Here is a 17369-nt window from a genome sequence, read left to right on the forward strand (position 1 = left end):
CGTGACAGCAGCATTTCTGTGGCCAACAAAATTGGAGATGATGGAGTTCAACCTCTTAACTTTGTCATGCGTAGGAGGAAACAATCTTTTCCGTGACCACAACTGCAGAACTGTGGGCTGGCTGCAGTGATGTGAGAGGGTGTAGTACGGTGAACTTGACTACTGGACTACGAGAGAGGTGGAGGTTGAGGTGTTACTGTGGATTGACAAACTTGTGATGTGATCGTTCTCTGCCATTGGTCAAAAACAGCAGGCATGTCCACTTCCGTTACAGCTGATGGTGGCTTCTCAGTCAGCGTGACTAAATCGGGTAAAGAACCACATGTTTTACAGTCAAAGACCTGCATCTCAATAGTTGGCATGGTAAAAGTAAAGGATGAAGAAGCAGCAGGTGCGATTGATGGTGGTTGATGTCCACTGGGCCAAATTGTTTTGCAATGGGATTCCCACAATAAAGCATTTTGATTGCGCATGTGAAAGTTCATGCATGTAATAGTCAAATTATTGCAGATTTTACCTCAACTCAGTTTTGCTTTGCAAAGTTGGCAGATTACTTGAGTTGGCTCATCCTTTGCAGTGTCAAAAAAGGCCCAGGCTAGACAACCCTTGCCACACCTGCGAGATGCAGACCCACAGACGCTGCTGGTTAGAGGCACAGTTGTGCCTGAGGATGCATCACTCATCGTGGCTTCATCACTGCGTGTATGCAATGTACGGCGCAACATAACCTTTTTGTCTTCCTCCTCAGATGATCTACTCAGCTGTATGCCTCTATGTTCACGCCAACTGGGATCTAACACCTCATCATCATCCTCTGTTATTACATTCCTGGCCATTAGAGTCACTCTCCTCCTCTTCTTGCCCTGACAGCATAGTACAGTCCACGTGAGCCTCAGATATTTGAGTCTCATCAGAATCACTTCCCCCCAGGGGTTAAAGTCTGATGACAAGGGTCAGGATGCTGTTGGGACTGTACTTCCTGCCTCAGATCCAAGCTAAAAAAAATTTGGGCATGTGCATATTTCCTCATCTTGACTCTGTAAAGCTTTTGAGTACACTTCTGATGAACATGACATAGAATGCGTGAACATCTCTTCAGAATCACCCATCTGTTACGTGCAGTCAGTTGAACATTTGGATAGTTGGGACACAGGGGAAGCAAAGGGAATTTGGGTGCCGCATCTGTGGACTGTACGGGGTGTGATGTTGAGGTGGAGGAAGAGGAGAGGCCACTTGAGGATGCACTTGACATCCATTCGAGTACATGATCTTTCTGGGCATAATCGACAAGGCGTACCACTGTGCATTTGCCAAGGAAAGGTAGTGGTGTAGCCTGTCCTGTAAAATAAGTTGTCAGTTGTCTTTGCAAAGGACATGACGTTGCTTCACTTGTGCTTTCACCAAGATTACCATTTACGCCATGTACACCTTGAACACCGAGCCCAACTCCCCTTCCACCACGGTCTCACTTTTTCCCAATCATGTTGCTCAGATAGTGTGGTAGGAGCACAGTATTAACAACCAAAAATTAGATTTTAAACTCTGCCCCACCTCTGCAAACAGCTGAATTTCAGCGACAGTAAATGCAAAGTTGAAATTTGGCGTGCTGTATAGTATTAGTCACAGAAAAAAGATTTTTTCAAGGTTCAGGACTCTATAACACAGTAGATGCTAAAAACTATTTTCAAGTCTGGTCCCTCACTGTATGATGGTGGTGACCATTTCAAAGTGTTCGGTCCCCAGCCACCACTATTTCTCCCAGTGTGCCATCCCGGCATTACACAAGCAGGAGTCCCATACTTGCTCTTTTTTCCGATCACTTTCCAGAGGCAAAGCAGTCGCACACTCATCATCTCTTTTTCCTCGCATGGTGAGGTAGTCGCATCCTTCCGACTATGCTAAATGTAAGGGGAGGCCAAGATTATAGTGGTGGCCAGAGACACTAAAGCATCAGTGTCCCCGCCTTCCCTCCCAGAAAATTTCATATCACTGTTCAGCGTACCTTTGTCTCCAGGTTCGGGTCCCCCTGGGCACTTCGCAAGTGGCGATGGCCCTTCTCCAAGGCAACTTCCAGTAATTGAGACACAGTCCATAGTAACTTGAACGGTTTCTTTACTGATAACTTCACACAATACATCTACAGTTTCCACATCATAGGATACACATTCAACTTTACTTGCTTCCTCAGCTTTCCCTAATTTGCTGATGCTTCTATATGGCACACATCCCGACTGGACCTTCTTAGACTGAATCCCAGCTTCTTCCTGGCTTAACATCACCATGATGACAAATCTTCTGCCTGTTTCGCCCCAGACTTGAAATCATCTGGTACCCGGTTTGGTTGCCTCTTCAAAAGCACCTGGCCCATCTGTACCGCTCCCTGTGAAGCTTCACAATCCTTCTGTTCCTCACTCCAACCACCTCCTATCCTGAAGGCATCTGCCCAGGCTACGAGTCACCACATCTTCACTCTACTGTACTGACCCACTGTATTGATGTTCAGTGGCCGTGGATAATGTGGGCTGTCACTGCTTAATGTTGCGTGGCTGCCAAGCCGTCCTGAACCTAAAGTATAGCCCATGTGGACACTTCGGGCACACTGGCCCCATCTGACTATCTTCCCTTATGCTCTAACCTTAACTCCCGGCAGCCCATCCTACACTTAACTCTATCCTACCTACTACAAGTTCTATACACTAGAGTGACCACTCTAGTGTCCCAAAAAGAGCACTACGCTTGCCCGATACTGGAAATGACAACGCTTGCAATGCAGTAAACATTATCACAACTATGTGCAAATAAAAGCAATAATACAATAAAACGTAAGGTCAAAACAATGGTAATATCCAGTGTCACGATCCCACCTGCTGACACCGATATGTCACGGACGGAGAGATGTGACACACTGCTGACACATGGCTATCACATGCACAGGATGTTAGCCATCAGGTTCCGGTCGCTGCACAGCATGAATCCCGAGCCTTGCATTTGGCGGTCTCCCATTCCTCTCCGGCCACACAGGAGGCTGCTCAGCAGACTCGTCAATCCAGGCGCTCTGCTCAGACCAGCTCTGTAGGTTTGGTTGCTGCTGCCACCTCTGGTCCAACTATAGCAACGCATGCTGGTCAGCAGCGAGCTACTCCAGGGACTAAGTCCTCCTTTTGGTACACTGAGCATGCCTGTGTGGCGATCTCTCATTGGAGATCGAAGGTCACATGCTCAGGTCCTTCTCCAGCTCAGATTGGACAATCAGGAAGGTCCCGGAAGGACGCTGCTATAAAAGAGTCGCATGGCCGCAAGGCCATGCACTAGTATAGACAAAGATTAGACCATGTGGAGTGAGTGTTGTATGCATGTATGAATGTCTCTGGTGAATGACTCATTGGAAACCCCTACCCTTGGTGTGTTGTGCAGCCTAGCCTGTCAAGCGCCCAGGTCTAGATGTATGTAGAGGCTGAGTCAGAGACTAGAATCAGTGTCCACCGGTGGCTTTACATGCCATGGTGCACATGCTCAAAACTCATCCATGGTCAGTGTCTATAGTGGTGTCTGAAGGTGTGACGCCACGTGCTCAGAAGGTCTAGAGGGACTCTGACCCAGTGTCCTTGAGGCAGAGTTCCGTGACCACATTCTGAGCGTCCCCTTGCTGAGCTCTGTGAGTGCTAACAGACTCCGGCATTAGTTTCGTGGTACTGCGGCTCTGTGACGTAACAGAGTCCGCTCCTGTTCACAACGGGTGACGTTAACCCACGTATGACCTTTTGTATACCGCTATATAGATCCGCCATTACTAAGCAGCAGTTTACAACCTCTGCACGGTGGACCCCGGGCTGCGAACGCACCTTGCTATCATTATATTATTTGGTGCATTCCACCAGCCCGTAACACAGGGGGGCTTATCTTAGTTATCCCACTGCTGGCACCATGTGATAAAAACAGCAAGCTAGTCTTGCCCTAACAATTTATCGCAGGGGGGTTATTTTGATTGTCCCACCACTGCTAACAATACTTCACGAAACTTTTCAGTTCCACTTTGGAACTCGCAGCTCTCTGGCGCCCCCCTTTACCCTCAGGTCCGTCAGTGAACTACACCTGGGATAATTGGTCGCCTCATTGATTCAATGAGGTCTGGCCACCCGGCACGCTACAGTGAGGGAATTATAAAATGCTCTGGCTGCAACCACACAATTAGCTTATAAAATTCCTTTCCGTCACAGTCAGCACTACCCGGGACACAGACCACACTTCGCCACCACCAGCTCTGGATTTCTCTGATTAAGATTTAAACTTAATAGAGGGGTTCGAAGCCAACCCAATTCAGTAGCGTAATTATCTTAAAGGCAAGTAACTTCGTTTTTAGAGCATGGAGACATAGCTAATAAGTTTTATAGTTTATTCCCAAAGATGGGCAGTGTTACAAAGATAAAAAGGTTTTACAAACTTGAGACATTAGATATGTTCAATGCAAACATAAAATAAATGGGAATAAAAAATAGAGATTAACACTTACATTTGCTTAGATAGTCTTGGACTAACCATGTGGGGAGGCGGGGCCAGACATCTTCCTGCATCTTGGATCCTAGCAGCAAGGATCTCCAGCAAGAATCACCAATTTTAGGGAGGAATACCTTATCCCTTTGATTTGTGGCATCACTAGAGGGGCAGTCTGGTGAGGGTCTTCCCCCTGCTCTTGAAGTTAGAATCTGACTACTAAACTTATCATAACAATATCTTGCAGAGGATACCTCGTATAAACACGCACATAGTATCATTTTCTTTAGCCTGTCAAAGGCAATGATTCAAAACCAAACATGCAGTAATTATGTCACACCGTTTAAGAGAAATCCATTTCTCGGATTCTGTCGAGGATAAAGCTTATCAAGAACTACCATAGTGAAGCCGTATCGGAGCAGGTCGTAGAAATGTCCATTTCATTTTTCTGTCGCGAAAGGGGTCCGAGCTATGGCTTTGCTAATATCTCCCATACTTGGATTCGCCGCATGGTGAGGACCAAGGACATTCTTTCCACTTAGCTAATTAACATTCCTTAGCTGGGGAGGGGGAAGGTTGGCACAGGAAGTGTCTGTTACAGATGCAGGCACAGAGCTGCAATGTGTGTGAGCTGTGGGTGAGGAAGGGGGGTCGCAGGTTCTCACAGGCAAAAGTCTCATCTGTAGTATAGAGAATGGAGGATTCTGGGATGTTCCGTGGAAATCATGCCTACATTATCATTACACCTCTCCCTTTTAGAGTGCGCTTAGGAAGGCAGTACTTGTCGGTATGCCATCAGACGCACCTCTGCGGGTTCGCCCCTGCGGGACAATCCATTGGCATTTCCATGATCGCGACCCTTCTTGTGATGTACTGTAAAGTCATACCGCTGAAGGGAAAGGCTCCATTGTAGAAACCTTCCGTTGTTTCCTGACACTGTATGCAGCCAGCTCAGAGGGATGTGGTCGGTTACCACCGTGAAGGTGCACCTATACAGATAGGGCTGAAAACTTTGCAGTGCCCAAACCATGACCAGGCAATCCTTCTCGATGGTGGAGTATGCCACCTCCCTCGGCAAAAGTTTCCAGCTCAGGTACAACACGGATTGCTCCTGGTTCCCCGAGTCATCCTGGCTGAGCACAGCACCTAGGCCAAACTCGCTGACGTCAGTCTGTACCAGGAATGGGCGGTTGCTGTCAACTGCTTTCAACACTGGAGAGTAGCACAGGACTGTCTTCAAAGCTTGGAAGGCCGCCTCGCAGCCAACCATCCAGTTAACTGTTTGGGGTAGCCTCTGCTTGGCGAGGTCCGTCAAAGGTTTTGCAAGGGTGCTATAGTCCTGTACGAACCACCTATAGTACCCTGCAGTGCCCAAGAAGGACATCACTAGAGTTGAGCGAAACGGGTCAAAAAAATTCAAAAGTCGCCGACTTTCGCCAAAGTCAGGTTTCATGAAACGAAACCCGACCTCAGCGTGAGGTCGGCCACGAGGTCGGCGACTTTAGCGCCAAAGTCGCGTTTCAAAACATGCTTCAGCGCCCTTTTTCAGCCAATGAGGAAGAACGGACACTGTGGGCAACGTGATGACATAGGCAGCGGTCCCCACCATCTTTGAGAAGGGCATGCAAGTGATTGGCTTGCTTTGGGGGGCGTCACAGGGGGTATAAAAGGGGGTGCACGCTGACCGCCATCTTACTTCTGCTGATCTCAGTATAGGGAGAGATGCTGCTGCTGCAGATTCTGTAGGGAGAGCGTTAGGCCTGGAAGAAGAAAAAAAATCAGCTGCTGCTGCTAGCGATTTTGCATGTACAACACACCAGTCACTGTGCAGTGCAAGGGGAGGCTATATTTTGGTGGATCAGCTCTGTTGGTTGTTAGGCTGCCTTATAAGGCTACCTGATAGCTGCATTGCTGGTTTCACACTGCTTTGCAAACTGCTTTTTTAAAAGCAATCCTTTTTTTTTTTGTCCTGGTGAGATACTGAGCGTGCACTTTTTCACACCGTACAGCGGTGTACGCTGCTCTCTCAGTACCGTGTAACGGCTGTTATCACGGCCACAGTGAAGCTAAGGGTGTGACTCTGTAAGGATAAGTCGAGGAGTTGTTCCGTTCTTACAGACCTCCACCTTCTAGTTTTGTCTGTTTTTCAAACAGTCTAGTCTATTTGCTGTTTGATTACATTCAAAACTATAGAGAGACAGCATGTGTCAGTCCGTATACTAAAAAAACACGGAGCTTGACAATTTAACATACACCAGGCAGTGGTGTATGTGCACGCTGCTCTCTCTGTACCGTGTAACGGCTGTTATCATGGCCACAGTGAAGCTAAGGGTGTGACTCTGTAAGGATAAGTCGAGGAGTTATTCCGTTCTTACAGACCTACACTCTAGGGAGTTTCCAATCCTGCCCTGTCCTATATAACATTTTTCACACCTGCCAAATTCATCCTGTCATACAGCGGTGTGATATACACTAGGCCTGACACAATACATCAGTGTCCAGGAGTGTGTAAGGACATTCCATTTCTCCCGTCCTATATAACATTTTTCACACCTGCCAAATTCAGCCTGTCATACAGCGGTGTGATATACATTGGGCCTCACACAATACATCAGTGTCCAGAAGTGTGTAAGGACATTCCATTTCTCCCGTCCTATATAACATTTTTCACACCTGCCAAATTCAGCCTGTCATACAGCGGTGTGATATACACTGGCCTGACACAATACATCAATGTCCAGAAGTGTGTAAGGACAATCCATTTCTGCCGTCCTATGTCACATTTTTCACACCAGCCTAATTCAGTCTGTCATACAGCGGTGTGATATACATTGGGCCTCACACAATACATCAGTGTCCTGAAGTGTGTAAGGACAATCCATTTCTGCCGTCCTATGTCACATTTTTCACACCAGCCAAATTCAGCCTGTCATACAGCGGTGTAATATACACTGGCCTGACACAATACATCAGTGTCCAGAAGTGTGTAAGGACAATCCATTTCTGCCGTCCTATGTCACATTTTTCACACCAGCCAAATTCAGCCTGTCATACAGCGGAGTGATATACACTGGCCTGACACAATACATCAGTGTCGAGAAGTGTGTAAGGACAATCCATTTCTGTCGTCCTATGTCACATTTTTCACACCAGCCAAATTCAGGCTGTCATACAGCGGTGTGATATACATTGGGCCTCACACAATACATCAGTGTCCAGAAGTGTGTAAGGACATTCCATTTCTCCCATCCTATATAACATTTTTCACACCTGCCAAATTCAGCCTGTCATACAGCGGTGTGATATACACTGGCCTGACACAATACATCAATGTCCAGAAGTGTGTAAGGACAATCCATTTCTCCCGTCCTATATAACATTTTTCACACCTGCCAAATTCAGCCTGTCATACAGCGGTGTGATATACACTGGCCTGACACAATACATCAATGTCCAGAAGTGTGTAAGGACAATCCATTTCTGCCATCCTATGTCACATTTTTCACACCAGCCTAATTCAGCCTGTCATACAGCGGTGAGATATACACTGGCCCAGAGGCGTATCTAGGCTTTCCGGCACCCGGGGCAAGAATTCGGTTCGGCGCCCCCCCCCCGCCCAAGTACATATGCGACTTGCACACTTAGCCATGTACCTGCGAGCTGCTCTTCCTAATGCTCACAATGTTCAGTAAAAAACTGAGAGAAGCAGGAAGAGAAGCTCGTTGTCACAGGACCATACCTATGAAAATCGCATATGAGTGAAGTGTCCGTGTGATGACTACTGCGACCTGCAGAGCTGAATCCTGACATTGCAGCTTCTGAATTCTCACAACGAATGCACTGCACACTTTTAGGATTCTCCCTTGCCGATGTACAGTCATGTCAGCACAAGCATGTGATTTATATACTTCTGGCCACATTCCGACTAGACGTGCCCGGCCTCGCTCTGTTCATTTTCATTGAGTGAGGCCACACATGTCTAGTCAGCATGTGACCGCATGTATGTAAATTACCGGCATGAGAGAATCCTGACAGCGTTCAGTGAGCACTGTGAGAATTCAGAAGTCTGCAGTCACATAGAATGACTGCAGACTCAGCACAAACCTGGACAACCCCTTTAATGTTCCTAACAAATAAAAACATGAGAATAAGTCCGTAGCACAAATAACATTTACATCCAGATACCTTTATAGATGACGTCTCTGGAGTCAGTCTCCTTTTCTTCTAGACCCCATGATGAGTTTTCTCATCCACATCCCGTCTCTGCAGACTTCCATTTTCTCCGGTCTTCTGCAGCAAATCTCCACACGATGCTTTTGCTTCAGGAGCAGGAGGAGGGTCGAACGCCTACAGGCAACTGTTTCCTATACCATGGGCTAGGCAGCACTGTCCCACCGCCGCTGTCCCCTGTGGACCTTGCATCCACCACATTAACCCAGTGTGCAGTGATGGACACGTAACGCCCTGGCCATGCCTACTGGACCATGCATCTGTTGTGAGGTGCACCTTTCCACTCACTGATTGCTTGAGTGCATGGACAATGCGGTCTTTCACATGCACGTGGAGGGCTGGGATGGCTTTTCGAGAAAAGTGCCGACTGAGTAGGTCATATGGTGGTACTGCGTAGGCCATGAGCTCGCGGAAAGCTTCGCTTTCAATCAACCGGAAGGGCATCTTCTCTAACGAGATTAGTTTGGCAATGTGGGCGTTCAAACACTGTGTATGTGGATGAGAGGATGAGTACTTTCTTGTCCTACTGAGAGTCTCTGGTAGGGTGAGCTGGACTTGAGAGCTGCATATGGTGGAACTAGCGGTGTACATGGCGGACTGAGGGAGGGTTGGTGATGGTGTTGGTGGTCTTGCTGATGGCCTAGATTCAGTCTTTCATAGCAATAACATTGTGATTCCCTGACTGCTTTGGCCTTGTGACGACACCTCAACATTTGCTGCTGGTGGTGTGGTAACCAGTGGGCTTACAGTGGGGGAAGCGATGTAGCGTTACTGACTACCTTCATTCGGAGCAGGTGCACATGTGGTATGTGAGGTTTGGTAGTCCATCCACGCTTGCAAGTGCATGGTGGTCAAATGTCTAAGCATGCAACTGGTATTCAAATTTGTCAGATTTTTGCCCTCTGCAAAAGGTCTTTGCGCACTTCTTACAGATAACCTTTGCCTGATCATTAGGATTTTGTTCAAAAAAGTGCCACACTGCACTTTTCCTACTATGGAAGACATTTTGAGGCCTTGCACGCTGTGCTAATTTGACCATCTGGCCAAGCTGTCCTGCAACTCTTTGGGTTTTTGTAAATCGTTTTTGGACTGCTACGGGCCTGCCAGATAACAGCTGTTGCGATGTCGATGCTTGCTGCAGATCCTCCTCCTCCTCCTCTTCTGAGCTATTGGCAGCGGCACCCTCTTCTCCCAATGGATGCCAATCTGGGTCAACAACTGGGTCACCATCACCTCCTCTTCAATTTCATGTGCACCTTCCTCTGTGTCACCGTGTAAGGTGTTATAGTATGCGGGAAGGGGCACCTGAGTTTCATCAGGGTCAGATTCTGGCTCAGTACACTGCAAGGACAATGTAGTCCTCTGAGTGAATGTACCAGCAGAAAAATCTAGCAGTAGCTGTGCATCAGTGCACTCCATGTCCGATTCATCTTGGACTGGGGAATTCACAATTTGACTTGATAACCCAGGCATGGTATGTGAAAAGAGCTCCATGGAGTAATCTGTAGTGTGACCTGCCACATCCTTCACTTTTGGTAGGGGTGAAGGACACAAGGAAAGGTGTTGTTCCTGACCAGAAGCCTCCACTGATGACTCAGTGCTTTTATTTTTTGAAACTTCAGAAGAGGAGGCGATAGAGCTGGAAGCTGTGTCAGCAATGTAAGCCAAAACTTGTTCCTGAAGCTCCGGCTTTAAAAGAGGTTTACCTACTCCCAGAAAAGGGAGCCTTCATGGCCTTGTGGAGCAAGACGATGACACAGACTCAACACCTCCCGCCTTAGGTGCTATTGTGCTTTTGCCACTACCAGCAGATGCATCACCACCCCCACCACCATCAGTACCAGCTGGCAACCCCCGCCCATTTCCACGGCCTCTTCCACCATACTTCCTCATTTTTGGAAAAATGTACCCAAAATACCACCAGCTATATGGCACTGTAAAACAAGGTACAAGGTGCATATGGTATTGGGGAGGATTTTAAGCTCCTTAGAGATTTTAGGAGGCTGAACTATTATCTCAGGCCCACTATAGATTGCACCTCATTTTAACAGGCTGAAATAGGCAGGTGTATGACCAGGCATAAGGTGTGTATATAGTATTGGGGAGAATTGGAAGCTCCCTAGAGATTTTAGGAGGCTGAACTATTATCTCAGGCCCACTATAGATTACACCTCAATTTAAAAGGCTGAATTTGGTTGGTGTATGACAAAGTACAAGGTGTATATAGTATTGGCCAGAATTGGAAGCTCCCTAGAGATTTTAGGAGGCAGAACTATTATCTCAGGTCCACTATAGATTACACCTCAATTTAACAGGCTGAAATTGGCTGGTGTATGACAAAGTTCAAGGTGTATATATTACTAGCTGAAGAGCCCGGCGCTGCCCGGGCATAGTAACTAACTGTGGTTAGTTATAACAAATTATAATTAGCCTCCATCCCATAGTCCCATGCCCATACACCCATCATACATATCCACCATCCCATAGTCCCGTGCTCATATACCCATCATACACAGCCTCCATCCCATAGTCGAGTGCCCATATACCCATCACACATCCTCCATCCCATAGTCCCATGCCCATATACCCAACATATATTTCCACGATCCCATAGGCCCGTGCCCATATACCCATCATACATATCCTCCATCCCATAGACGAGTGCCCATATACCCATCACACATCCTCCATCCCACAGTCCCATGCCCATATACCCATCACACATCCTCCATCCCATAGTCCCATGTGCCCATATACCCAACATACATATTTGCCATCCCATAGTCGAGTTCCCATATACCCATCACACATCCTTCATCCCATAGTCCCATGCCCATATACCCATCATACATATCCTCCATCCCATAGTCCACTGCCCATATACCCATCACACATCCTCCATCCCATAGTCAACCATTAAGACATCATAATGAGCGGCGGGGCTTGCAACCTATGATGACATCAGCATCGCCATGGCAACCATTATGACATCCTAATGAGGGGCGGGGCTTGATACACACACACTTTTTCCCCATTATGTAGATAGGGGCAAAATTGTTTGGTGAATTGGAACGCGTGGGGTTAAAATTTTGCCTCACAACATAGCCTAGGACACTCTCGGGGTCCAGACGTGTGACTGTGCCAAATTTTGTGGCTGTAGCTGCGATGGTGCGGATGCCAATCCCGGACATACACACATACATACATACATACACACATGCATACACACATACATACATACATACATACATACTGTACATACACACACTTGAGCTTTATATATTAGATTGGGGAGAATTTGAATCTCCCTAGAGATTTTAGGAGGCTGAACTATTATCTCAGGTCCACTATAGATTACACCTCAATTTAAGAGGCTGAAATTGGCTGGTGTATGACAAAGTACAAGGTGTACATGGTATTGGGGAGAATTTGAATCTTCCTAGAGATTTGAGGACGCTGACAATGATGCTTTCAGTCCAAGTATGGCAGCAGGCAGCCTAATAAGCAGGACTGCTGCACACAAAAGGGTGGAAAAATGAACGCTTGGTAACTGTGCAGAAAAGAGGAAGAAAAGTAATTTTGCTTTTAAAAAAGCAGTGTGAACAGCAGTGTGCAAACAGCAATCCAGCTATCAGGGAGCCTTATAAGGCAGCCTAATAACCAACACAGCTGATGCACATAAAATATAGCCTCTCCTGTCACTGCACACAAAGTGTTGTGTTGTAAGTGGAAATCGCTAACAGCAGAAGCAGTTTTTTGGTTCTTCTTCCCTGCCTAACGCTCTCCCTTATTCAGAATCAGCAGCTGCAACCTCTCCCTAATGATAATATCGGCAGAAGTAAGATGGCGGTCGGCGTGCACGCCCTTTTATAGCCCCTGTGACGCCACACAAAGCTAGCCAATCACTTGCATGCCCTTGTCAAAGATGGTGGTGACCGATGCCCATGTCATCGCGTTGCTCACAGTGTGCGTCCTCCATCATTGGCTGAAAAAGGGCGCTGGAAGCATCATTTGAAACGCGACTATGGCGCTCTGGTCGCTGACCTCATGGCCGACCTCACGCTATGGTCGGGTTTCGTTTCAGCGAAAGTCGGTGACTTATGAATTTGACCAACCCGTTTCGCTGAACTCTACTGTAGACGAGTCTAATTTAGAAGTTTCATGGCTCAGCTTATATGCAGAATGTGATATGGAAAATCTAAAGTTAGATTCTAAGCTGGTGTCCTTTAATAGAGACAGAGAGAAATTAAAAAATATTTTACATGTGGTTGACGCATTTCACAAGTTTGTGTCAGAGAAACCCAAAAATGACTGTGAAAAGGAAAGTAGTGATGTTCCAGAAATTGATTGTAATGTGGAGAAACAGTTACAAGATGAGAGGCATGTGTCTGTAACAACCACTCAAGGTGACCTTGCAGACATGTAAATAGATAGAGGACGAATAGGAGGAGACTTCAGAACTGATGTAGATGACGTACAAGGGACAGACGGACTAAAAATAGACCATTTAGAGGCCCAACTCCAAATTAAAGTCAGGAAAAATTTGTTAAAATTATGCAAAATCATTCCTGCATATAATAACAAAATCCATGTGTGCAGAAATTCAGAGATAGTTGGAGATATTTGAGAGTTTTGCTGATAAGTTTGATTTAACTAATGAGGAGAAAAATCAGTTGTTTAAAATGTGGCTTCCTGTAACCTTTTCCAGATGGGTAACATTAAGAATGTCTTGTGAGTCACATGAAAATTTAAATGATAAAGACAAATTAAAAATTCTGATTTTTTTTTTTGTGCATCTAATGAAAATTGTCCAGATATTGAGATTCTTCAAAAATTAATGATTGGTCGGAAAGAATGTACTTTTTCATTCATGTCCATATTTTAACAATTGTTCAAAACTCTCATTAACAATGTCAAAACACAATCAATGATAAAAAGTTTTGTAAACAAATTTGGGTTTCTAAACCCTGCATCTCGCGTTATTGCATCACAAAAAGATTCTTTATTTGAATGTGTGCAATCCCTTGATTTTGCTAGAAAACATGAGAATCATGAAAGGAAAATAAATTGTGCTAATTTTGTAAAATCAGGCAGAGTAAAATCTTCTCAGAAGCCTGTATCAAACTCTCCTAAACTGAGTTATCCCCGAAATCAAATCTATGAAGAACGAAGAAAATCACATATTTGCTTTAAGCCCTATCATATGATGCAAGAGTGCACAGAAAGAACTTCACAGAAAGAGTTAAAAATTCAAACTTCAGACCTTTCTGTAAAAAGACAAATGGTGGAAATTGACAGACAGAAACAGGTGACTTCTCAGAGTGATATCATTGGCTGTAATCTGAACACTCCATTATCGGAGCTGCTCAAAGAATCCATTAGCTTAAAAATGGCAAGAGCTTTTCAAAACATTTTTTTTTACAGAGAAATAAGACTTGGTTTAGGAATTGGCTAAAAATGTAATTAATGCAATTATATGTTGTGTAAAAGTGTTATACAATGTATTATTCAGATATTTGTAATTATTTTATAGAGTATAATTCTGTAGTTCCATAGGTTTTGCAGATATATATATATATATATATATATATAAGTAAAAAAATAGGCAGCACTCAAATTAAATGTGAAAAAAAGTGGATACTTTACTGATCCTCAAGTGGCAACGTTTCAACGGTGACCCGTCTTTATCAAGCTTGATAAAGACGGGTCACCGTTGAAACGTTGCCACTTGAGGATCAGTAAAGTATCCACTTTTTTTCACATTTAATTTGAGTGCTGCCTATTTTTTTACTTTTGTTAATTCGGCTGTTTGGACACTGCTGAATAGGTTTTTCACCAACTATTTAATTTTGGTAGTGCTGCCCTTTTTTTGATTTATATATATATATATATATATATATATATATATATATATATATATATAATCGTCTTATCATGTCTGTTTGTCTGTAACCAAAATCCTGCGTCGCTGATTGGTTGAGCCCGGCCGGCCCCCGTCGCTGATTGTGTGAAACTTTCCCATACAGTGTGACAGCCACTCACCCCAGAGATGCTGCATGTCCCTCCTCCTCCTCCTGGACAGAGAGCACTGAGATCTCCTGCAAGTCCAGGCATCTCCGCAGCAGCGATCTGCGCCGCGTACACCAGCAGTAGCCCGTGCAGTGTGAGAGCCCCAGAGCCGCAGGCCAAGCACACGGAGCTCTCCCCGCCGTCCGCACTCAGCGCTGAGCACTGCAAATGTCATCACTACATTACTGAAGCACACTCAGGGGACGGGGCGGCAGGTGTCACTCTCACAGGGGAGCCATCAATCACCGGAGACCCCACCCACGCCATGCCTACCGGCAACACCAGCCTGAAGAGAGGGAGCGATGGAGGGAGCAGCAGCTGTGAGACACCCGGGGCCCGGGCTCTACGCTGTGTGCGGGGACATACAGTATACTGTATCTACAGCATGGAGGGATGGCCATGTGTCATGTGCATATGTATATTATGTACTCTGTGTGTATGTATATAGATTATGTGCTATATGTGTGTGCATTTATTATGTACATATATTATGTATTGTATGCATAACAGGAAAGGGGGGTGAGGGTAAGGGGACCATGCATAAAGGGAAAGAGGGGTGAGAGGACCATGCATACGAGGAAAGAGAGATGAGAGGACCATGCATACCAGGAAAGGGGGTGAGGGTAACCATGAATACCAGGATAGGGGAGTGAGGGTAACCACGAATACCAGGATAGGGGGGTGAGGGTAACCATGAATACCAGGATAGGGGGTGAGGGGACCATGCATACAGTATGTATTGTATGCATAACATGAAAGGGGGGTGAGGGTGACGGGACCATGCATACCAGTAAATGGGGGTGAGGGTGACGGGACCATGCATACCAGTAAAGGGGGGTGAGGGGGACCATGCATAACAGGAAAGGGGGTTGAGGGGACCATGCATATCAGGAAAGGGGGGTACATTATTGCATTATTATTAAATCTTCATTAATAAACTGCATACATATTCTAGAATTCTAGAATACCCGATGCATTAGAATCATATATACTTACATAAGTAGAGATTGTATAACAGTATATTTTATATGTAGTAAAAATTAAAATGTACTCCAGTAATAATATGTAGAATTGCATTAAAGCCAATACATATATGTATAGGATATTGCATTTGTTTTGTTTCTATATGAATTTGATATTTAACTTTTATCTTTTATTTTTCCTTAGAATTTTCATTTCAAAGTAGGACTTAATCGGAAAAAATTATTTTGCATGGATTTATGCCTTTATTTACACAGGAAGCTGTAATAACTGCATGATTTCATATATTTAACACTCATAAGAAATAATATATAACTAACTGAATCTAAAATTAGTTTTCTGTGTGCTGCTAATATTGTATCTTTACTGCATAACATAGTAACATAGTTTTGAAGGCTGAAGGAAGAGTGGCTGTGTGGGACTGTGCTGGGCTGTGCAGGGACTGTGCTGGCTGTGCAGGGACTGTGCTGGGCTGTGCAGGGACTGTGCTGGGCTGTGCGGGACGGTGCTGGGCTTTGCAGGTACTGTGCGGGACTGTGCTGGCTGTGCAGGGACTGTGCTGGGCTTTGCAGGTACTGTGTGGGACTGTGCTGGGCTGTGTGGGACTGTGCTGGGCTGTGCGGGACTGTGCTGGGCTGTGCGGGACTGTGCTGGGCTGTGCAGGGACTGTGCTGGGCTGTGCAGGGACTGTGCTGGGCTGTGCAGGGACTGTGCTGGGCTGTGTGGGACTGTGCTGGCTGTGCAGGGACTGTGCTGGGCTGTGTGGGACTGTGCTGGGCTGTGCAGGGACTGTGCTGGCTGTGCAGGGACTGTGCTGGGCTGTGTGGGACTGTGCTGGGCTGTGTGGGACTGTGCTGGGCTGTGTGGGACTGTGCTGGGCTGTGCGGGACTGTGCTGGCTGTGCGGGACTGTGCTGGCTGTGCAGGGACTGTGCTGGCTGTGCGGGACTGTGCTGGCTGTGCAGGGATTGTGCGGGCTGTGCCGAATATTGCGAGGCGAGTAGTGAAATACTCACCAGGATTAGAGTACCGCGAGTACTGCATTGCTCGCCAAGTACCGAATCCTAATGAGTATACTCACTCATCCCTAATTAAGATACTAAATGTAATAGTTTACAATGCGCATTGATAATTAGGATACAATAATTTGGGTTAATATACATGTATTCATACCTTTTGTATGTGGAATCTGTGGTGTGAACTTGTATGTGTCACAGTCTGGGTGACAGATGACGATGAGCAGCTGCTAAGAGAGAATATGAACGTAAGAGTAACGTGGTATGTGTGAAGTATGAGAGGGCTCGACTCATTTGTATGTAAGGAAAAACAAAAATCTTGTTTTTATTTGAAATAATGCAAATCAGTTTAATTATTGTAATATTAAGATGCAAAATGAAATATTATCTACACAACATATATTTCTTTAGTAATTATTTCTTGGTTTAGTTAATTGTGGATAATTGTAATCACACATCAAAATGGTTTAAGGAAATTTACATCTAGATTAACTTTCCCAAAGGATAAATTTATGATATTCAATGTTATTTTTAATGGTTACATAGATGGGTACACATCTTCAGACAAATATATGGTATAAAG

The sequence above is a fragment of the Dendrobates tinctorius genome, unplaced genomic scaffold (assembly GCF_039654945.1).
Source record: "Dendrobates tinctorius isolate UK_male_01 unplaced genomic scaffold, ASM3965494v1 ptg000151l, whole genome shotgun sequence".
Lineage (NCBI taxonomy): Eukaryota > Metazoa > Chordata > Amphibia > Anura > Dendrobatidae > Dendrobates > Dendrobates tinctorius.